The 24666-nt window shown below is 39.2% G+C and overlaps 3 long non-coding RNA genes across 4 annotated transcripts; 1 reads left to right on the top strand and 2 right to left on the bottom strand.

Annotated features, from left to right (window-relative positions):
- Positions 1–5978: 5978 nt before the first annotated feature.
- On the bottom strand, positions 5979–18729 carry LOC125755322 (uncharacterized). Of its 2 annotated transcripts, none has more exons than XR_007411526.1 (2): positions 17132–18729; positions 5979–7562 (listed from the first exon to the last, which is right to left on the bottom strand). It is a non-coding gene; the product is annotated as an uncharacterized LOC125755322 (long non-coding RNA). The 2 variants fall into 2 exon arrangements; XR_007411525.1 differs by having other exon boundaries at positions 17939–18729.
- Positions 18021–22442, top strand: LOC112640911 (uncharacterized). The gene is made up of 4 exons (XR_003124344.3): positions 18021–18693; positions 18854–18930; positions 19277–19366; positions 22072–22442. It is a non-coding gene; the product is annotated as an uncharacterized LOC112640911 (long non-coding RNA).
- LOC125755323 (uncharacterized) lies at positions 19494–21500 on the bottom strand. Its single transcript, XR_007411527.1, has 3 exons — positions 20815–21500; positions 20389–20569; positions 19494–20282 (listed from the first exon to the last, which is right to left on the bottom strand). It is a non-coding gene; the product is annotated as an uncharacterized LOC125755323 (long non-coding RNA).
- Positions 22443–24666: the final 2224 nt, after the last annotated feature.

The following is a 24666-nucleotide window of genomic DNA, read 5'->3' as shown; positions in this document are numbered from 1 at the left end:
TCAAAGCCTACCTGTTCTCATAGTCCAGCCAGCTCTGAAGTCTGAATATCCACTGGGGTACCGTCCTCCCCTTTGACCTGTTAAGCATTCTAATCCCTTTTTCCTTTAAAGTGCCTTCTTCTCTTTTCTCTGCTCTTAGGCCCCAGACGCTTTCCCTCCTGCTGATCTTGGCTTTCCACTCTGTCCTAAACAATGGAATTCCTTTGGATCCAATGCTATAGGAGATAGCTATCTTGTCTGATAAATATGTGGCTCTGTGTGGTTTGCATTCTGGTTTCTAAACACAGAAGCGATCGGCTATAAGTTAGAAGGCTTCTCTTCCAGTGAACTCACATCTGCACATCCTTCTACACTGAGGAGCCTCATAGCTTAGCCAGATTATGAAGTTGCTCCCTTGCATTAGTCTGCTGATGTTATCACATCATTTGACAACTAATAATTAAGCATTTACTATGGGCTGGGCATTGTGCTGCCCGTTAGGGAATCAAAACAAATAAGCCATTGTCTTTATCTTTAAGGGTTTGCAGGTAACTAGGAAGGGAGAGAATCAAAGTGATTCAGCTCCACAGTTAATTTTCTGGGACTTCCACCAAAAGCATGCAGTACTTGTCCAAAATCTGCTACGAAGTGTGATCATTTTCCTCTTGATCCATGGTTGAGAAATGCATTCTTGTCAGTCAGGGCATTTTTGAAATGGTTGACTGTGTCTCCAATACACATACATGCGTACACTTTTGTTAATCATTTTGCCCGGCTTAATCCGTGGGCAGCATGGAATGGCAGAGTTTTGGAAAGCACTCCCCAAATCCTGGGCTGAACTCAGCATGACCCCTTGCTTCCTTTTTCCCATTGGCTATTTCCAACCCCAACTTGGCTTTGGAAAGTTTAGTCCACACTTGGCAGAAACTGAGGTGCTGACTAATTGTTGACCTAAGCTTTTTTTTTCAAAGCTTAAGTTGAATCATATTGAGTGAAATTCAACCAAAACAACCATCATATTCCTTACAGTTGAACTAGTATAGTAGTGAAGTGATATTTCTTCCAAATTCACTAATTTGACTGGAAAGAACCTCTTCTGTGACTGGTGGTGACTTTGCAGAAAGGCTGACTAAAACCAACTTTTCCTTTGAGAATGTCAGATACCTTCCAGATGGAGTACTTTTATAGACAGTTGTAATTACCTAGGACAGATCCAAGGGTATGACCCTCGGAGTTCCCATGTCTCAGAAGGGCTTTGAGCCAGTAAGGCCAGCGTGCACTTGGGTGGGTCACACAGCCTTCCTGGAACTCTGTGCTGGGGCTTCCTCACTCTCCTACAGGAGGTCCCGAGGAGGGACAGTCCATACCATTCACAGACAGACTCCTAGGTTCACAGCAAGGCTCACCTGTTGGGGTTGGCAGAAAGGCGCAGCGGCTACAGTGAGTTTATAGTCATTACAGGCAACCTGGTAACAGTACAATTTTTAAATTACTGGCAAGTCTAACCAGCTGTGTGTTTTTGCTGGCATCCTTTCTTTCGTTCTAAAACTGAGATTAGATTAGACGTAAAAGGAATGTGATTACGATTGTAAGGGCTTCAGAAGAGATCACTGCCCACCTTGCAGAGCCACATCTTTAGTTTGAGACTGAGATTTCTGTTTTAAGGCAAATATCGTGGAAAGAGGCTGCCATTACACCTTATGGATCCTTTACATCTTGATCGGGATGCATTTCGTATTACTTTCTGAGACGCAGCCGACCAGGGCAGGTAAAATCAAGAATATGAGGAGTAGGGGCGCCTGAACAGCTCAGTTGGTTAAGCCTCTGCCTTTGGCTTGGTCCATGACCTCAGGGTCCTGAATTGAGTCCACTGGTGGGCTCCCTGCTCAGCGGGGAGTCTGCTTCTCCCTCTCCCTCTGCCCCTCCTCCACTCCCTTGTACTTGCACGAGTTCTCTCTCTCTCTCAAATAAATAAATGAAATCTTAAAAAAAAAAAATAATATGAGGAGTGGGCAAGTGAGCCCCTGAACGGGAAATGGACACAGATCTACACAGAAGATTGGTACTTAAGGTAGATGCGGCTGCTGAAAATTTTATGCCAGGCCAATTCTAGTTAGAGCAAAGTATCTCCTGGCTGATACCTCTCTATGTCATATTTTTCAGAATAATTGTTCCTCGAGATAGAAATCTGCCTTTGTGATATAGCCAGAGAACTTGTATACATGGTCCTTTTTAAATAACTGTGCCTCCAGAGTAAAATAAATGTTTAGATAACTGTAGATACACAACCAAAAAATGTATGTTTAATCTCTTGCTCCAGAATTAAAGCTTTGGACGTATTGGAAAGAACTTGATAGCTGATAGGACTCCCAGTGTGTAGAAAGGATCAGTGGCCACAGAGTCTCTGAAGTTGGGAGCTCCTGTTTGCAATCATGTCTGTACATGAAAGGACTTCATATAGTGGTATTCTAATGCTATAATTTTATGATGATAGAAACATTTTCATAACCCTGCACCTTTTGCTGTAATTGTAGGTTAAGCAAAAAGCCTGTTTATGTTCCAAAGATAATTCCCAGTCTTATGCATAAAGGCACTATTTATCCCTCAATAATTTGTAGTAAAATGCTAGAAATAGTTCTCCAGTACTATAAAACATTAGCCTTCATGTCTCATCCAGTGCCAAGAATAAAAAATTATACTTGTCATTTTCATTAAATTCCAATAAAAATTATACCAGAAAGTTTAGGGGACCTCAGCAAATTTAGCATATGGAAGAATAAAACTTCACGAGTGCCAAAAGTTATTTCCTTATGTATAGAAGAGAGGACTCTGCCTGTTAGAAATTAAGATATACTATATATTTTTAAAACACATGGTACTCATATAGGGATAGACAAATAGACCAATGGACCTAAATATCAAGTTCAGAAATAAGTCCATGTGCATATGGAAACTTGCCTTTAATGGACATGGCCCCACAAATAAGAAAGGATGTGTGGCTTGTGAGATGGTATTTAAAAAACTAGTTATTAGATAGGACATAAATAAGTTGGATCTCTACCTCATCTCATTCACAAAGGTGAGCTTGGAAACTTTAAGGAACTAAAAGAAGAAAAGAATGTTTAACAATAATAGAAGAAAACATAGGAGAATGTATTTGTTATCTTGGGGTAGGGAGGAAATTTTTTAATAAGACCCCGAAGTCATATGCCATAAGGAGGAAAATTATTGAGTTTGTTTTCATCAAAAGAACCTATGAAAATACAGATGATTGGGCAAAGATAGTTATAGCATCAATAACTGATCTATCTATATCTGAGTATTTCTAGAATATAGGTCAAAGGTAAAGTTTACAAAAGGATGAAGATTTGGACAAGAAATTTGAAATATCTAACCCCAGCAAAGAAATAGCTTTTAGAACATTCAAGGATACCAGTAACAACAAAATGCTAGTTAAGCCAAAAAGAAATGAGCAAAAAATTTATATCCATATAAATTTATGTGTGTATATGTATGTATATATAATTTATAATTTTATATATAGATAGGAGAAACCTGAAAACCAGCAAGTGTATAAACTTATCCTCTAGTGCTCAAAGAAATTCAGAAAAAAATGGTAGGGCATCTAGGGGGCTTAGTCAGTTAAGTATCTGCCTGTGGCTCAGGTCATGATCTTAGGGTCAAGGAAACTAGTGAAGGAAATGGATTCTCCTGTGACCCTCCAGAGAACCATCACCTAGATTTTAGCACCATAAGACCTATTTTAGACTTCTGACTTCCAGAACCATAAGAAAATATGTTTGTGTGGTTTAAAGCCACTAAGTTTGCAGTGATTTGTTACAGCAGCAATAGAAAACTAATACAGTTAGAAATAGTTCAGACTCAGTTTAGGATCTTTAGAGCTGTCAGAAAGGTAGTAGATATGTTTCCAACATGATTTAGCAATGAGTTAATGCCATAGGTGGAACTAGTATCTGGGTCTCTTGATGCCTCAGTGCTAGGCTATTTCCACTGCGTATTCCAACTGACACGCCTCAATGTCTGGGGTAATAGCAGCATGCAATTTGAAGTCAAATTGAATATAGACATTAAAAGTGTGTGACTCTCTCTTTCCAAGAGAGCATAAGTTTAAACATAATGCATAGAGACAAAATAATCCCTGTGGTTTTGATACGAAGAATAGCCCAAGATACAAAAAGAAATATTTCTACACTTAAAGTCCTATCCTTGGCTATAGTACAATTCAGGTTGGGTTCAACTGCTCTAGCAATGCTATCTGCACATCCCTACGGGTTCTTAATGAAAATCACCCTTAGCAGGTGAGGACAGGTACAAATAATGCTACATGGAGATTACTGTAATCTTGTAAAAAGAAAGAAAAAGACTCTTGGAGTTGAAATCAGAATTAGGTTCAAATTCCAACTCTGCCATTAGCTCTGTGACCTGGGTAAATCAGTTTACCTCATTCGGTCTCAGATTTTTTTTTTTTCCATGCAAGGACCCACATAGTCCCTTACAGATCTTCCATGCTAGACTATTCAGTGCTTTCTTAGGAGACTGAACCAGGCTGGGGCCAGAAAGAGGAGCCCTAACATTCACACGGTACCTCCTAAGAGCCTGGTGCTGTGCTCTGCGTCCTACTTCTATTGTGCTGGTCCATACGCAAAGCTCCACAATGTCATATTATGATACACATTTCACAACAGAGGACACAGAGACCCAGAGAGTTCAAGTAACATACTCAAATTCTTACAACAAGGTTAGTTAGAACCAAGTTTGTCTGATTTGAAATGGGGTGGGCTGCAACACCGTGCCATCTACCATCTCCTCCCCAAACTTAAATAATGAAACTAACACTCACATGTTTTTCAGGGTAGAGACATTTCCACACCCATTTGTGCATTCACTCCTCCCTGCAACCTTGTGACAGAGGCAAGGCAGATGAGGAAACCAGCTCAGATAGTTTGAAGAAACCTGTCCAAGGTTGCAGAGCTCGGAAATGGCAGGCATGGCCGACCTTGGATTTGAGTCTTATACCTTGCTCCTTTTACGATGCCCTATTACCCTTCTCTGCCACCACTAAAGGGGCCTCGAGTAAGTCACTTAACATCTCTAAACCTCAATTCCTACTAATACTGTAAGATCTCAATTATGATACCTGCCTTCAAAAGTCATCCGGAGGATTACAGAAGCCTGAGAAAGTATTTTACAAGCTTCTAAAAATATACAAAGGACAGGAGTGTTTCAGCTTCCCCTGAATAGTGTCCTTTGTGTCATCTATTTTAGCTTCTTTTTTGAAAGTTTAGACAGAATGGTCATGACCCATCAAGAGCTAAATACCTCTATGAAATATAATTCTATAATGCCTAGCACAGGCTGCAGGCTCACTAAACATGTGTTTGCTAAGAGAAGAACCATTAATCAGTAGCTGTCCAGAAAGACGATCCTAGCAAATGCTCAGATCATCAATAACAGCATCTAGGGTAATAGTCCATTAACTGGTATTGAAAACACAATTTCATGTCACTGCATTTCCGAGCCAAGGAAGAACCCATTCGCCAAGAATGAATGAATGTTCAGTCCAATATAGCACTGAACCTGCTGTGGGATGGGAAAACCAAAACCAAATTAACATAAAAGTTGTTTTGTAGGACAGATCAAAGAAAGTGTTTTTTTCCTTCCATCTTGGTAAATGAAGACACCATGTGGTTAGCAGACATATCGGTCACAAGGAAGGAGCCGTGTTTTCATGGCAAACCAGTTCTATCTGCAAGTTCCTATACACGAATGTGCCCATCCTATGGGCTCACTTGAGAGGTAGCTGGATTTTTTCATGAGATTGACTTGGTTCTTGTCAACCATTACATCTTTTTTCAGGGTAATTGTATTAATTTTTTTGTAAATAAAGAGGCACTTTATTTTGCTTTGTCTTAAGCAATATACGTATAGTCTGTGGAAGGAGAAGAGGGTGGGCCAGAGAAAAGAGGAGATAAAGAGAGTTCTTCATAATGATAAATGTTTATTTCATGAAAAAGTTACCATTTTTCCATGATCTTATTAATAACAGAGCCTCAAGCCAATGCTCAAACAAATGTCAAATTGTTGAAATCACAGACTATATATTTGGCCACAATAAATTAAACTAGTAATAAAAAGTAAAAGGTAACTAGAAAAAAATTTTCATGTATTTTAAATAACCTGTAGGTCAAAAAGAAATAACAGTAAGAATGAGAAATTATTCTGAACACTTCTTTCTAATGACAAACGGTGTATACGTTCTTAATTTGAGTGACAGTCTCAGGGGTTATTTTGTGCTATCTAAAATGCAGGGCAGGGCAACCCAGGTGGCTCAGCGGTTTAGCGCTGCCTGTGGTCCAGGGCCTGATCCTGGAGACCCGGGATCGAGTCTCATGTCGGGCTCCCTGTGGGGAGCCTGCTTCTCCCTCTGCCTGTGTCTCTGCTTTTCTGTGTGTGTCTCTCTCATGAGTAAATAAATAAAATCTTTTTTTAAAAAATTCAGGATGTATTTCTATTCAGTTGGAAAAATACACCATGGTACTTTCACATCAAATATAATTCCCTGCCTTGTGAAAACACGTTTTGAGTACCAGGATTGAATCTTCATTGGCTTAATATTAATAACATCCCATAATGTCTCAAGTTAGTTCTTGTTGGCTAGAAGCTGGGTGTTTATGTATATGTGTATATGTATGTATGTTTGTATGTATGTATATCTTTTTGAGAGAGAGTTTGCACATACGTGGGGGAAGGAGAAAAGGGGGAGAGAGAGGAAGGGGCAAAGAATCTCAAGCAAACTTCTTGCTGTCGGGGGAGGGATGCTTCTGTCTCACACCCCTGAGATCATGATCTGAGCCAAAGTTGAGTCAGTCATTTAATCAACTGAGCCACCCAGGTGCCCCTAGGTTTATATTTTTAAACAACAATGGAAGACAAAATAGATCCAATCACTTTATTCTAGTTTTGTATCATGCGTGTCAATCCCTGAAGGGGAAGAAGGTCTTTTTAACGTGATTTTCTGTATGCCTAATTACTTGAGTTTATGAGTAAAGACAATATGCTAGTCAAAATAATTTCTCAGCCTGGTATAAGCATCAGCTTGCTATAATGGGAATAAGTTTAATTTAAAAAAATCTTAAAATGAACTAGCCAAAAGAACACTTTTAAAAATCCTTTCTTTTTTTTTTAAATTACATAAATTAAGCCATTTATTATAGACTAGCAATGTTTCAAATGGTGGAGCTTCTACTGGTCTTTCATCTCCTCCAGTCTTCTGATGGCAGACTTCAGTGTGAGGGCAGAAATGGTGTTGTAGTTGCAGGTATGTAACCATTGCAGGTTGTGGATATGTAACCATAGCAGGTGCCACTGGCTATGGTTTTCATGCCAGATGCTCATCTTTTCATCTTGGTTTTGCCACAGAAGGAGCAAGTGTACTTGTCACGCTGGCTTATTTCAATCTTCATCACCATTTCCTGAGGGAGGCACCATAACGGGTCCTGTATTTACCGGTGATTCCGACCTTCTTGGTGCGTTTTGCCTATTGCCCCAAGCGAGGTCTGAGCCTAGAGACAAAGAGACTTCGATCACAAACCTGAAAGTCCTTTCTTTAATGGAAGATTTACCTGTTGGTGAGTTTCTTTGACTAGCATTGTAGCTCACTTTGATTATGAATTAGTAACTTCTACAATTGAAAATAAGCCACTGAGCCACCATGAAAAGTTCCTGAAGAATCACAGATGGTACATTTTTTTTTTTAAAGATTTTTAATGTATTTATTCATGAAAGAGAGGCAGAGACACAGGCAGAGGGAGAAGCAGGCAGAGGGAGAAGCAGGCTCCATGCACCGGGAGCCCGACGTGGGACTCGATCCCAGGTCTCCAGGATCGCGCCCTGGGCCAAAGGCAGGCGCCAAACCGCTGCACCACCCAGGGATCCCAGATGGTACATTTTAAAAGGACATTATCAAAATATTTTAGTTAGGAATTTTGAAATACGAAGAGTTATTTCAAAATATTCCTGGTAATAGGAGTCAGGAATGACTTCAATTTATATACATCCCCAAAACTGCTGCTCCTATAAAACCTTAGATTCTGGAAGTAGAAGACATGTGCTTGAGTCCTAGCTCCGCTGCACACTAGCTGCACGCTTAAGTTCTCTGAGCGTGTTTCCTCCTTTGTCATATGGGCATAATGATGATACCTCAAAGGTTTATCTTTATCAAATTCTGTAACGACTATGAAAATGTTTTATAAATTATATATATTAATTAGCACGAAATGCTATTAAGTAATAAAACATATGTTTGTTCAAATTCTACTATCAGTTATTGGCCTTAGAGATAAAGAAAATACATTTAAGTTCTTCCCTATTCTATTACAATATTCAAAAAAGCAAAGAAAAGTATTAAAAACTCTTGGCAAATGAAAGGCATGAGTTGCCCTGGGTATAATTGAATCTGTGGAATACTAAGGAGCTCTAAAAATTGTCTCCAGATTATTCGCCAAGCTAACTCTACAGGGAATATGCCAGCACAATTTAGTAAAAAATTATATGAATACTCTATCACATGGAGGTGATAGTGGCATTTGTTATGGAGACTAGAAAGATAAATAAGGTAAAATCTCTTGTCTTTGAGAGCAAAGAGTAATGAATAGCTCTTAGTCATCCATCATCAGTTGGGATAATTGTTTTAAAAATTATCCCTGCCCCCACGTCTCTTTCTCTCTCTCTGGGTCTGCATGTCTTGCTATGTAGCTGTATTCACTTAAATGTATTCATGTGTATATGAATATATGTGCACAATTGACTATATATTCATATATCATCTTAATAGCCTCAGGGATCATTTCTTACCCACAAAATTATTTATCCCAAAACAAATTCTTATCTCACTCTTTCCCAGCTCAGGAAATGGCACCACCATTCAGCTGGTTGCTCGAACTATAAGGAGCCTTGAAAAGTAAGAGTGAAAATAAACACTGTTTTATAAATGAACTTGAAATTGTAAGAGAAGATATAATAATAATGATTAAAGGTTTATATACCAAATACTGCTCATCTCATTTAAACCTCAGAACTATGCTATCAATAGATAATTCTTTCAATCCAATTTGCAGTTTAGGAAACTGAATCATGGTTTTAATAGCTTGCCCAAAGCCATACAGGTAATGTATTATAAAATCTGGAATTAGGGACGCCCGGGGGGCTCAGCGGTTGAGCCTTTGGCCCAGGGCGTGATCCTGGAGACTCAGGATCGAGTCCCACATCGGGCTCCCTGCATGGAGCCTGCTTCTCCCTCTGCCTGTGTCTCCGCCTGTCTCTCTCTGTGTCTCTCATGAATAAACAAATAAAATCTTTAAAAAAAAATCTGGAATTAAACCCTAGATCTGTCTTATTATAGAAACGATTGTGTGTGTGTATGTGGTGTGGTGTGGTGTTCATGAAAGTATGTGTAGGGCAGCCCGGGTGGCTTAGCGATTTACCACCGCCTTCAGCCCAGGGCATGATCCTGGAGACCCCGGATCGAGTCCCATGTCGGGCTCCCTGCATGGAGCCCGCTTCTCCCTCTGCCTGTGTCTCTGCCTCTCTCTCTCTCTGACATTGTTTTTAAATTAATTAATTAATTAATTAATTAATTAATTAAATGTTTTTTAAAAAGAAAATGTGTAATTATTATTAAAAAATGTAATAAGGAAAGCAAACTTAAACATCTAATCTGTAATGTGAAAAGCGCAAAAAAAAAAAAAAAAACTCTGTACATATTGATAATAATCAGATAAATATTAAAAGGCCAAAGTCGGGCAGCCCCGGTGGCGCAGCGGTTTAGCGCCGCCTGCAGCCCAGGGCGTGATCCTGGAGACTCGGGATCAAGTCCCACGTTGGGCTCCCTGCATGGAGCCTGCTTCTCCCTCTGCCTGTGCCTCTGCCTCTCTCTCTGTCTCTATGAACAAAAACAAAAACAAAAACAAAAAAACTTTAAAAGGCCAAAGTCATAAAAGGACACATTTTAAGGGAATGTGCTGATCCCTTTTTAAGAACTCAGGGGCATCTGGGTGGCTCAGTCAGTTAAGCATTTGTTGATTTTAGCTCAGGTCATGATCTCGGGGTCATGAGATTGCGCCCCACATTGGGCCCTGGGCTGGGCATGGAGCCTGCTTGGGATTCTCTCTCCCTCTCCCTTTGTCTCTCCCCTCCTCCATTCACATGTTCTTTCTCTACCTAAAAATACAGACATACAAGTAAAGAAACTCATCAAGATAATGTTAGTGGACCATGTTGCTATCTTGATCTGGTAAATTCTTTCCAACAATGGCCAAAATCCTCTTGTCTCTGGATACCCAGGCTACTTCATCCTGAAGAAATGGAGTCATTTCTCTTCTCTTCGAATCTAGATTGTACTTGTGAGTTTTTTTGTCAAAAATTATATGACAGAAGTGACTCTTTGACAGTTCAAGGCCTAGGTATTAAAAAAAAAACCATGATAGTTCCTGTTTTTACTCTTTTCGAAGGTAGCAGCCATATAAAAAAGCTCAGCTATCATGTTAGACAGGAGCAGCCACTTGGATGAATAGGTGGGTTCACGGAAGAATAGATGGATGAATAGATAGATGATAGATTAGATAGTTAGACCAATAAAAAATATATAGACACCGTGTATATATGGAGAAGCCCTAAGTAATAAGAGATTTTGAGGGAAAAGACAGAAGCCCAGGCAATCTCCAACTGATCCAGCCACCCCAGGTGAGGCACTAGACTTGGCAAGTTAATCTTGTAAATGTTCTGTCTTCAATCGAATCACCTCAGGCAACATCATATGAACAAAGTCAAGCCATCCCCACTGAGTCCTGCCCAAAATGCAGAATCATGAGAAAAAGAATAGTTGTTACTGCCTGTTGTTTTAGTTATTTACTGCCATGTAACAAACCACCCCAATTTATAATACATAACTGAAACAGCTAGAAAATTGGTTCATATTATATTTTACATTGAGCAACAGAACCAAAAGTCATGAATGTATAATGACTTGCTCAGTTTTTTTAATCAAGCTGAAGCTAAATAACAAGTTCTTATTACTTGCAGCTTAGTAGAGACTATGAATCTTTTGTCAATATAATGCCTGTAGTGACTTATTTTTGATGTTCAAATTTGGAAGTAACAGGGCTCTGGCAAACATCCCATTTACCTCTCAAGCGTAATATAACAGATTTTGAAAGGTTAAGACAAAAAAAAAAAAACCTGAGTCTTTTGAGAGATGTGATTAAGAAACTAGGATATCTAAACAAATTATAAATAGAAAATATTCTTCCCAAAGTCTTTCTCAGTTTATTTAGTTTAAAACAGCATAAATTAAATTTAGGGAAGCTTCAGTGTTTGAAAAGGAGAATAAAAGAAGTTTAAAAAGTCAGAAATCATTTTACAATAGCTGGAGACAAAGTCAAGTTCATTTTTTTTTTTTTTTAATTCCTGCCAACCTGGGCAAGACATAGATGAATGAGCTCCAGAGCCCACTTCCATCCTCAAACTAGGCACTGGTCTCAGTCCCTTGTGCACTAAATTTCAACAAGAACTATTTAAAGAGAGCAATATTTTTTTGGATTGGATTTCAGATCCCAGTCTGTTTTCATTGGTCATCTCATGAAATTGGAAATGGCTAGAACACAGACAAAACCAAAGACTAGGAAAGGTTTCTGGAGATTAAGAAATACAGTAAGTGATTGAAAAGTGGACTCAGAAAACCTCTATAGAAATTCTGGAGGAAACAACCATCTGTCTGGCACATGTGTCACTGCATTTATCACCAAATTTGATGATTGAATAAGGTGATTGAGGACCTATCCTCTCAGTAAGTCATAGGCATCTCTATCAATGCTGCAAGGCCAGCGCAGGAAGACAGTATTCCTCACCAAGAGTATATGGTTATCTGCCCTTCCCTGCTGGATGCCCCCCTCCACCCAAATCTCTCTATTTGTAGAAGGGTATTCAGGAAACCTTTCTAAATCATGTATTAAGTGACGAGGAAGTTTACATGCCAGAAATCTCTAGCTTTTTGACCCCTTTTGATCCCAAGATTTGATCCTAGATTTGACCCCAAATCTAGATTACACTAACAAACCTAAACTGCACCACGAATTTAAGAAATAATCAATATATGCTCCAGGCTCTGTGCTAGGATATACATATTAAAAGTAAGAACTCTCGGGATCCCTGGGTGGCGCAGCGGTTTAGCGCCTGCCTTTGGCCCAGGGCGTGATCCTGGAGACCTAGGATCAAATCCCACGTCAGGCTCCCGGTGCATGGAGCCTGCTTCTCCCTCTGCCTCTGTCTCTGCCTCTCTCTCTCTCTCACTGTGTGCCTATCATAAATAAATAAAAATTAAAAAAAAAAAAAAGTAAGAACTCTCGAGAAAATAAATAATCCAAGTAACTAATTCACAAATTATTGAAACTTCTATCTATAAAACTAATTGTTTAGATAAGACTCCCAATCACTGCAATCAGCACAACAAATGTTTTTGCTGAGCCAACTACTCTGATACAAAACAGAGTAATGGTACATTATATTTTTTCTTAAATTCTATTCATTTTGTTTTTAATAGTTAAAATATCCATATGGTTCAAAATTCAAATGGGTGTAGTGATAAAAGTCAAATTCCTATCCTGTCTACCCACCACCTTGTTCCCTTGCCTTGAGTTTCTTGTATAGTCATATATTTTCCCCTTCCCACATTTCTTTTTTTTTTTAAGATTGTATTTACTTATTCATGAGAGACACAGGAAAGAGAGAGAGAGAGAGAGGCAGAGTCAGAGACACAGGCAGAGGGAGAAGCAGGCTCCATGCAGGGAGCCTGGGATCTGGGTCTCCAGGATCACGCCCTGGACCAAAGGTGGTGCTAAACCGCTGAGCCACCGGGGCTGCCCCCCTTCCCACATTTCAAAACTGTAAGTGGCCACCTTATATTTGTATCTTGTTTTGCAGGCACATATAGATAAATTATACTTTTAAGCCCCAAAACTCCCTGAGGTGGCATTTATTCTGATATTACAAGTGAAGATACTGAGAAAACATTTAAAACACTTAGCCAAGGCAGTGATGGCACATAAACCTAGCTCTTCTTATTCCAGTCAACATTCCCCTAACTGCACTTCAACATCCTTATTTATTCATTCATCCCTCCATTTATTAGTGCATAGATATGTTATTTTTTTTAAGTAGACTCCACGCCCAACATGAAGCTTGAACTCATGACCCTGATATCAAGAGTCACATGCTCTACTGACTGAGCCAGCCAGATGCCACATTTAGCAAATATATATTAAGCTTCCGTTATATGCAAAATAGTATGTTAGATGTTTTAGCGTGTATATATTTTGGTGAGACACAATTTCTTCTTCCCAAAAGCTTAAATTGTACAGTGAAAATAAAAGATAGATTGTTACAGTGTAGTTTTACAGCCATTACAATATGGAAGTCCTAAAGAGGAAGCAACTATTTTGCCTTGATATATCTAGAAAGGTTTCATGGTAGAAATGGAGTTGAGTCAATTCTTGAACTACAAGGAGAACAGAAATAACATAAACATATACAATTAAAATGCATATATTTACAAAGTGGTGTAAGCATGGCAAAGGCATTTAGTTAAGTAAATAAAGAATTTTCCATGGGAACAAAATGTGAAACCTTCCAAAATTCGTTGATTTGTTCACATAGTCTTCTCCTTCTCAAAACCAGAATTGCACATTTAGTCATAAAGATGTGTTACTTTATGCAAAGCATAGAATATTTTGGACATTGAATAAAAGAGTAAAGCACACTAGTCTTAACCTCCACTTCTTGCAATGACAAAGTAATCAGGTCAGCCCTCCCACATACAACAACTAAAAGAAGTGGAAAAAATATGCAAACATATGTTTTAAGGCATCAGAGCATTAAAAAGGTAAAGAAAAATTAGGTGGCCAAATTCTGGAAAAAGAAACCCATAGGGTTAAGCCAGGCAGTGGGGCTGCTTGTCTGCAAGGGATATCCACCAATCCCAGTAGCAACAAGTGAGAGGCCAAGAAGCTGAGCCATGATGTAAACAAATTCACATGGTTAGCAGGACAAAATGAGCTTTCAGGACCTGCCAAGGATTGAAGATCCTGATGGTCCATTAGCGTCTTATTGGAATCCCAAAGGACCCTACAATACAAATAAGGTATTATCTGGAAGGGTCAGGCCCTTCAAGGACTGTTGTTCAGCTTTGAATACATCAATTCCTGATTAGATATCTGGGTTTGCAAACATAAATCCTCTCTAGAAGAATATGACATCATCCTAAAGATCTAACAATCTCTATAATATTCTAACTTAATTTTCAGTGTTCAATACTCCATCAAAAGTAACAAGCCATAGGATGAGGCAGGTCAAAGAAACACCAAATAAGAAAAATAAGTACACAAGAGATACAAATAATGAATGACCAAATATGTACTTTTTAAAAGTTATGATTAACATGGTTAAAGAAATTTTTTTAAAGATTGAGTTTTCCAAGAACCAAAAATCTTTTTTTTTTTTTTTAAGGATCTCAAAAGAGGAAGGAAATTCTGCCAAAGGATACAACACGGATGAACCCTGAAGTCACAAAAAGACAAATATTGTGTGATTCCACTTATATGAGGTAACTACAGTAATCAAAACCAGAGACAAAGTGGAATGGTGGTTGTCTGGGGCTAAAGAGGGGGGAATAAGGAGTCGCAGTCTAATGGGTATGAAGTTTCCATTTGGAAACATGAAAAAGTTCTGGAGATGGATGGTGGTGATGGTAGCACAACAATGTGAATGTACTTAATACCACTGAACTGTACACATAAATAATTATTAAAATGGTAAATTGTATGTTATGTATATTTTGCCACAATAGAAAATTATTATAAGGAGATAAGAGAATCACATGGAGATTGTAGAATTAAAAAAATAAAACCACTGGAATTAAGAACTCAGTGGATAAATTAGGGGCCAATTAGACTGCCTTCTATTACTGCTGAAGAGGGGTTTGGGGGAATGACAATAGAGCATAAGAAAAAAGCCAAAATAAATCACAGAGACAAAAGATGAAAAATATAGTAAATTATATAAGAGAGGGGATACAGTGACACTTAACATATACTTGAGTTTCAGGGAGAAAAAGATATGAGAAAATGAGGCAGAAGTAATATTTGCAGAGTTAATGAATGAAAAATTCCCACCTGATACCACTAACCTGTATACTTAAAAGTGAGTGAGATGGGGGTACCTGAGTGGCTCAGTGGTTCAGCATCTGCATTTGGCTCAGGGTGTGATCCTGAGATCCTTGTATCAAGTCCTGCATAGGGCTCCCCACAGGAAGCCTGCTTCTCCCTCTGCCTATGTCTCTGCCTCTCTCTGTGGGTCTCTCATGAATAAATAAATAATAATATCTTTAAAAAACAAAAAAAAAGTGAATGATATGTGGGGCACCTGGATGACTCAGTTGGCCAAGCAACCATGTCTTGGTGTCACTCAGGTGATGATTTCAAGGTTGTGAGATGGAGCCCCATCTCATCTGCTTGAGATTCTTTCTCCCACCCCCCACCACACACTCACTCTCTCTCTCAAATGAATAAATAAAATCTTCAAAATAAAAAAATTGTTTAAGAAGTGAGATGTGGGGATCCCTGGGTGGCGCAGCGGTTTGGCGCCTGCCTTTGGCCCAGGGTGCAATCATGGAGACCCGGGATCGAATCCCACGTCGGGCTCCCGGTGCATGGAGCCTGCTTCTCCCTCTGCCTGTGTCTCTGCCTCTCTCTCTCTCTCTCTGTGACTATCATAAATAAATTTTTAAAAAAAATTAAAAAAAAGAAGTGAGATGTGAGTTTTATGTTATCTATATTTTACCACAATAAAAATGTAAAAATTTGAAATAATATCCGAGTCTTAATTATAAAGAAAATTAAAATCACTGCAAAAAACATTTAAATAGGGAGAGAATATAAATGAAGTTCAAATGTTCTGTTCTTCAGCTCTAAAATATAATAATAAAGAGTTGATATTAAAATGATGGAAAAATGATATACCATAGAAACTCTAACCTGGAGACCTGGGAATCGAGTCCCACATCGGGCTCCCTGCATGGAGCCTACTTCTCCCTCTGCCTGTGCCTCTGCCTCTCTCTCTCTGTCTCTAATAAATAAATAATCTTTTTTTTTTTTTTTAAAGGAGTCAGATGCTTCACCAACTGAGCCACCCAGTAGCCCCTGTATGACGCCAGTTTTAAGCACAAATATAAGGGCATTTAACTCATATGTGGAATGACCAAAATTTCACAACTTGTATTTTATAACCCATCCACGCATATTGTTTTATTCTATCAAAGCAGTGGAAACTGCACAAAACTAACTGCTGTTTCCATTCACTTCCACGTATGTTCACATTCTCTACCTGTGGCCTACTTGTGACTAAGAGAAGAGCAACTAGAGTTTGTCCCATCTTGCCTTTTCCTACCCTGTCAGCATTTTCAGAATGAAGTGGTTAGCTACTAAAGGGAAGTTGTGTTTCTTGGAAACCATTGCCTCTTTCTGCATCTGATGCAAGTTCTCATCGAAAGAAAGCACAGCCTGTCAAGTCCGTCAGCACCCCTTAGTCAGTCTGTAGCTGTCACATACTTAACTTCTTTTGAGTCTTGTTGGACCCCGTGAATAGCCACTCCTCAGAATTCTAGGCTTGTGGGATATTGGTCACATGCAAACAAAGCCACAATGAACTAGGATCGTGCATATTATGGCTTTCTCTTCTGGTTATGCATCCAATTTCATTTACAAAACTCAAGTTTCAAGATAAAATGAGTAAGAATTTCAGGACAGTAACGATAGAGCCTTTAATCAAGTGCAGGGTCCTTGTGAGCTAGGATCCTCTGGGACTGGACAAGATGCATATGCATGAAACCAGCCCTTCCCAGTGAACTGCCTCCAGATTTATAGCCAGATTTATGCATGCATATGTGCACCAAAAGACACGCTCAAGAACATTCATAATAGCCTCGTTTCTACTAAATAACTGAAAATAATTCAAATGTCTACTAACACAAACTGAATAATTGTATAGTATAATATATACATTTATAAAATGAGGTACTATATACCAATTAAAATGGAAGAACTGTAGCTCATCCCAATATAGATGACTCCACAAATACAATGGTGAGCGAAAGAAGCCAAACACTAAAAATATATGCTGTATGATTCCTTTCATATAAAGTTGTAAATCTGCCAAAATGATGCTGGAAGTCAGGATAATGTACACTCCTGGGAAAGAAGGAAGTAGCCATGGATTGAAAGATGAATGAAGATAATACTCTTGTCTTTTGGCCTGGGTGGTAATTATACAGCTGAGTTGACTTTGTGATAGTTGGTTGAGCGGGACATTAATAATTCGTTCATTTTTCTGAATTCAGTCATACTTCTCTTTTTTAAATTAAAAACTAGAAGTATGGAAAAATATGGGAAATATATGGAAAAAAGTATTCCTTTATTTTTATTTATTATAGTAAAATTGTAGGAAATTATGAGTTGATAAGAATTTTTTTGATTGACAAAATATTAATGATGATATATAGCATCTGCTATAATAATCATAAAAACCGTAGTAAATCAGTGCGTTACAGACTTAAGTTTGATGCTTAGGAAATTCCTCTTTCGTTACTATGACAAATCACCATCAGAGATCTTTACTTTTCTAATGACCTTATTTCCTTCTGGTAGTGTAGACTGTTCCATATATCTCCAAATATCACAATGATGGAATGATTCATGAAAATTGTTGAGATTTTTGCTAAAGTTATTATTTCCTATAATATTATGATTTTGTAAATATACATATATAGTGATGTCTTGAATTTCTGCTTACAATTATCATGCATTGAGGAAAAAAACAAGGAAGGAGAACAAACCTTGAATTATTTTATGGACTCCAGGTACAAGAGAATAATAGTAACAATCCAGCCTGTCAGTGATGACAACAATGTCTTGATTCCTACACCTGTTGAACACATAAAGCAAAGCATGTGACTCCATAATTATTAGATTCCCACTCTGATGAGTTGGTTGTAGGAGTAAGTAATCCTTGAGAAATAATCTTTGGTTTCTGATGTAACTGGAAGAAGGATCTGTGGGAAGCAGGGAGAAATTCTCTAAGAAGATTGAACTGTGGCCACAAGAGGGTGTTGTGAGGAGCAGAATGGCTGATTCCAAGGCAATGAGATCTAAGGCCATCAAGTGCCATGAGAGAAATGCTAACATCATCTTCATCACTAGCTGCAACCATTCCAAATCCTGTACAGTTTTCTTCCCTAGACCAACAAGGGTAAACTAAGAAAATTAGGTAATCGGTGACTACTTTTCCTGTTTGTCGACTCTACTTAATAAGTAGCTCTCTTCCTTTTCAGGATGTTGATGTTGAATACTCAATTTAAACAGCTCACATGGATATATTAGGGAAGACTAGAATAAATTTTTTCTCCTATCCTCAGTTCTTCTAGTGAACTCCAGTTCCTACTAGAATAATTATGGATGACAACATAACTATTCTAGAACCATTCCAACCCTTTATGACCATTACATGTTACCTACTTACTGGATTAACACTATCCTGCTCAGCATTTATGTAGAAAAATTAAAAATGTGAATGAAGATTACAATTGGCAAGGTTCTATAACAATTATGTACCTCTCTAAAGAATGAACAGATAAAAAAAAAAAAAAAGAATGAACAGATATGCCATGTCTATACTATATCTGTAATATTTCATTGTATTTTGTATAATTTTTATCTATCTTTTTCAAGTTCATGGATTTTCTCTTTATCAGACTTATTCAGGTTGTATTACATTGATTGTTCAAAGTTAACTAGAAATCAACAAAGAGGAAGTATTTACAATGACAAGGTAGGTGATGAAAACCCTTTGACCACATATTATGAAAGAAAGAAATCTGAAAGAAAGAAAAAGCCAGAAGTAGGGGTTGTCCATTCTCACTTCTGATGCGAGAATATGCTCAATTCACTGATGTCAATGCTTTATAAATTAGCCATGCATGCAAGATTTCTTTTTCCTTTAATATTTGCCTAAGGTAGATTGTGAAATTTAATGATCAATTCCTTTAATGCCTTCATATAACTAATATTACTTAAGCCTTTTTTTTAAGGGCGGGATTAAGATATTTTATACTTTAAAATCAGACAACTGGGAAACAAAGAGGTTAAAACATCTTCAATGCTGGATGCTGTTTTAGATTCTAGGAAGATGTTCCTCAGTCAACATGTTGCTTGCAGTGGTTTTGAAGGTATGCCCACAAGTTCTTTGAATCTCCTCCCTTCAAGAGGTAAGGCTTAATTCCCTTCCCCTTGAGTGTAGGTGAGTTTTAATGACTAATTTCTCATGATTTGGATAGAGCAGATGTGATGGTATTCAGTTCTGAGATTAGAGTGTAAAATATCTACAGCTTCCTCATCAGGAATGTGCTGCTTCTGTCCTGGATCACTGACCCAGGGAGAAACCATGTCATAGCAGGCTTGTGGAAAGAGGCTCATGTGAGGAGGAGAAGCCAGGGGAATGAGTGTGGAAATGGAAGCCCAACCCCAGCCCAGCCTTCATAGGCTGCAGCCCAGCTGATAGTCGAACTACAACCATGTGAGACATCTTGCAACGGAACTATCAGCTAAGCCGCTCCAAGCTTCCTGACCTTCAGAAACTGAGATAATCAATATTTGTTGTTTAAAGCTGTAGTGTTTGGGAGTAATTTATTACAAAGTGGACAACTACTATAGATCTTGGTATCTGGAAGTGGGAGGTTGCCACAACAAAAATCTAAGGTGTGGGAGTGGCTTAGGAACTGAGTAGTGGGCACCGAGAAAAACACTGATGAAAGCCCAAAGTGTCTTGAAGTAGCTATTAATAGATGCCGCAGAGTCTTTAATAAGGCAGTGGGTAAGGGCTGGCAGGAAGGTGATGTAATTGTTTCTTAAACATCTGTTTCAATTGATATTTAATTCCAAAATGAGATGTCAGACTGTATATACATTTGCAAGTATATCTATGAGAACCGTTACAGCACTTGTAAAACCCCTCACCTAGGGGCACCTGGGTGGTTCAGTTAGTTAACAGTCCAAATCTTGATTTTGGCTCAGGTCATGTTCTCAGAATTGTGAGGTCAAGACCCACAGTGGACTCCCACTCTCAGCAGGGAGTCTGCTTCAGGGTTCTTCCTCTGCCGCTCTTCCTACTTGCTTTCTCTCTCCCTAAAATAAATAAATATTTTTAAAAATAAAACCCTTCACCTCCTGGAATGATATAAGACATAGAGAGTATACTGCGAGAATGGAATCATAAAGAAATTTCACCTACTGAAAAGAGTTTTGGGGATTCCTGGGTGGCTCAGTGGTTTAGCGCCTGCCTTCGGCCCAGGGCGTGATCCTGAAGTCCCAGGATGGAGTCCCACGTCGGGCTCCCTGCATGGAGCCTGCTTCTCCCTCTGCCTGTGTCTCTGCCTCTCTCTCTCTGTCTCTCATGAATAAATAAATAAAATCTTTAAAAAAAAAAATGAAAAGAGTTTTGGCCTTCTTCCAGTGAGGTGAGGAAACCTTCACGGAGCCCCTGGGAGACCAACCCACGTTCCCTGAGCTGGGGTGTGACCCAAATCCGAGCACTCTGATGGGATACTGAGGCGACTGGTCTGAAGGTCAAGACAGAAATATCTAAGAGATTTGCTGCTGTTGACTCATTAACAGAAAATGAGAGCTAGTCTTGGAATCATTTTTAAAGGGATCTTACCTGTTCAATCACGGCTTTGGCCAGAGAGCAAGAGGTCCCCAGAGAGTCTGGGCTTGGACTGGACTGCTGGCAATTGGAAGCTAAGGAGTGCCTGTCACCAACAGAATGGGGAGCATTACACTCTGTGGGAGTTGAGGTAGGACAGGCCGGACAGGTGAGCTATCAAAGAGTTCAGGCTGGTCCCAGAGAGAGAAAGTCAACTCTAAACATCAGCCACCCTGAAAGGAAAACGAGAGAATGAAAGTACCTAACAAGTAGGTACTTTTTGTTCTCTCTCCCCTTGTCCCTCCCTGAGCTCCGTGCTTTATAGTGTTATGTTCAGGAGAGACCTGAGGGTACCTTGGTGGGAGGAGCAACCTGGTTCCTCCCTGCCAAGATTGCTAGGAAGCAGCTCAGGATAGGAGGCTGGAGAGAGAAGGGAAGGAAGCCTTACCTTGAAATGAAAACTAAAATTTGGACTAGACATGCTCATTTCTGAATCAAGCTCTGTTTTGAAAGTTAAAGCAAACATGGGACTTCCTATCATTAAGCCCCCTTGAGCTTTTATCCAGTAGCAGGAAAAACATTTCTCTTACTGAATACACTAAGGTGACAATAGGAGCAAAAATAAAATTGCTTTTCTTATTGCATTTCTCAAACCGTGGTTATTCAATATACCAGTTGTACTTACTATAATGGAAATATTATTCAGCCTAAATCATGAAAAAATTTTAATAGGAAATTACACTGCTATCATGAAAAAGTATGATTATAAATAATGGCAACAATGCCTTACATTTTAAAAGCTTTTAAAAAAAAACTTAAAAATCACCTTCACATCCATTTTTAATTATCTCTATAACCCTTCACGGTAGTAGCAGGATAAGATATTAATTAAGTGCTACATCCAGAGACCTACATACCCACAGCTCTCTAAACTCTCAGAGGTTATAAATCTAATATAGATTAATAAAATAAATTTTAAAGGATCCAGCTCAGCTTAGTTCCTCAACTCTCTATTTCTCCCCACCCAGCATCACTAGATCTAGATCCAGGTCCCCCTGGCTGCCAGGATCCCAAGGCCTGGCCCAGGACTGCTCTAGCCCCGCATCCCAGACCTACCTGTTGCTCCCTTTGTTCTGAATCTGATTCTGGCGCTAAGCCCCACTCCTGGTATCTGGGCCTTCACTGAATTTCCAGTTTGAGCATCTACTTCCTTCACTTGCAGTTGGCTTCTGCCCATCTTCATTATTTGCCTATATTCCTTTTCCTTTCCAGGGCTTCTTCTGAAGGTCATGTCTGAAGGACTGGAGGCCTGTCCTAGAAATCGGCCCAGGCAGTTGAGCCTTCACATCCATTGACAAATCTTCCTCAAGTCTTCATTGATGCATCTTGCTCAAATGCCAGAACTCCCTGCTACCGTTCTGTTGCTGACTATTTGCCTAGTGGAACCTGACTGTATTTTTTGGAAAGTCTACTTACCTGACAACATGAACCCCAGCTGAGCATATGCATCAGGGTCCAGCTCCTCTGTGGGTGGTTTATTGTCAGGTCCTATCCCCTCATATGAGCCTGTTCCGATGGCAGTAATTGACATGCTCTACCAAATCTCAATAATAACGACTTAACATCTGTTAATATCTTATTAAGTTCTAGTCATTGTGTGAAATACTTTATTTTTTTATTTGGTCTTACAACAACCCTATGAGCTAGGTACAATTGCCTTTTACAAATAAGGACTTTTTTTTTTAAGATTTTATTAATTTATTCATGAGAGATGCACAGAGAGAGGCAAAGATATAGGCAGAGGGAGAAGCAGGCTCCTCCCAGGGAGCTGGATATGGGATTCGATTCCTGAAACCCAGGATCATGCCCTGAGCCAAAGACAGCTGCTCAACCGCTGAACCACTTAAGTGTCCCCCAAATGAGGAAATTGAGGCACATACTGGTTGTGTAATTTTCCCAATATTAATTACTCTTAAGTGGAAAAGGCCAGATTTGCTCAACCATGTAGAAGTTTCTAGAAAAATTGCTAATTTAATGCATGCACATTCAGCAGGAGAGAAAGGCATTCCATTGACAGGCAATGACACAGAAAAACTTAAACCTTGTATAAAAGAAGGCTAAGTGCATTTTAGGAAAAGGAAGGACAAGTAAGAACAAATTTTCTCACACAGATGAGAAAAACTACAAAGAGAAAAAAAAAGTCGAGTCTGCTACTAGACGACTGGATATTTGTCAAGAGACAAAAGAGAAAAAGAAGAACCTTCTGTCACCAAAACCCTGGAGAGGGAAGGAAGCCCAGTCTTAGCCCTGCTTGGACAAGAGCTGGAATTGCTCCAAAGTGCTGCAGGAAGCTGTTGGTCATGTTGAGTGCTTCAATTCACTTGTCAGGAGAACTTTCTACCATCTAAGGAGAAAGAACATGGAGCTCAACAGAACAAGGGTCCATAGCATCCAGGCTCCACCTCGGACTTTGAGAAAATCATCTCGTTTTTTCTGAGTCTCAGTTTCCTCAGTTATAAAATGGGAACATTAGCATCGACCACTCAAGGTTAAGATGTTGATAAGAGATACGTATGTCAATAAACACTACAGCTACCTGGTGCAACACAGATGCTTGGCAAATATTTAATGATACCTTGCTGATGTGTGGAGAGAGAAGGGGAAAGACGACCATGATGCCAAGAAAAAGATTCTAAGCTGTATGCCTAGTTCCCGGCATGTAGCAGGCAAACAATAAATATTTGTTGGGTGAACAAAGGAGTAAAACAAGAAATAGATAAATCCTAGTGACTCCATCTCATGACTCAGAATAGAGTTGCTTACATAAGAGAGGGTAGCATATTTGCTGGCATCTGAAGTGCTCTCCAAAGTCCTGTCATCCTCTATGTCTCCCAGGGCTTCTAGATTCTGCAGGCTCCGTACTGCTGCCACACTGGAATGTCCTCGAGGCTTTCCTGCTTTTCTTTAGCATATAGGAATCATTTAAAGTAACGCATGTCATGCCTGTTGCATTTCAGAACTTTCATATGACTAATGAGAATTTTCCCAGGCTTTTCCCTGGAGGTAGGGTGGGTGGAGAAAAGGATAAACAGGTCATTTCATAGGCTAGCCTCCTCAGTTGCCCGGCTGACCTCGTGGTCCATATTCATGTAGTGGTAAAAGGGTGGCAAAGGGCATTACTTGAATATGCACACATGAAAGTTCTGGAGTGGCATAAATGTGACATCTAGTACTTTGAAAAAGAATTGCAAGTTGGAGAGAATCAATAGGAGTTCCAGCAGTACACAGGGTGGATTAAAGGAAAGTCACTATAGAATAAATTCATTCGAGAAAAATGCTTAGTCACACAGCAAAGTTTTCATCACATTCTGAGAGATCGGCTGTGTTCACTCCATACCAAGAATGAAATAAACTACAACATCCTAATGAGCTAAAGATTTTTCATCTTTTCACAAAGAAGGAACAGAGAGTTATGTATACTGATGGCTTTGAGGAGTATTTAAAACTAGTAAATGACGGACACCTGGGTGGCTCAGCGGTTGAGCATCTATCTGCCTTCTGCTCAGGGCCTGATCCCTGGACCAGGGATCGAGTCCCCGCATCAGGCTTCCCACAGGGAGCCTGTTTTTCCCTCTGCCTGAGTCTCTGCCTCCCTCTGTGTGTTTCTCACGAATAAATGAATAAAATCTTGAAAAAAAAATAAAAGTAGTAAATGATGCCAACTTGCACTGCAATTAATAAATACACAAAGCTGGTGACATGGAAAGGGACACCAGCTGCTTTCAGGGACCCACCCTTTGTGTGAGGGCTGAATCCTCAGAGCAAAAATGAATGCTAATGAAGAGAACTGACTATCATAAAAGATGA

The sequence above is a fragment of the Canis lupus genome, chromosome 6 (genome assembly GCF_003254725.2).
Source record: "Canis lupus dingo isolate Sandy chromosome 6, ASM325472v2, whole genome shotgun sequence".
Lineage (NCBI taxonomy): Eukaryota > Metazoa > Chordata > Mammalia > Carnivora > Canidae > Canis > Canis lupus.
Note: the sequence above shows the minus strand (reverse complement) of the source record. Positions and strands in the feature narration are given on the sequence as shown.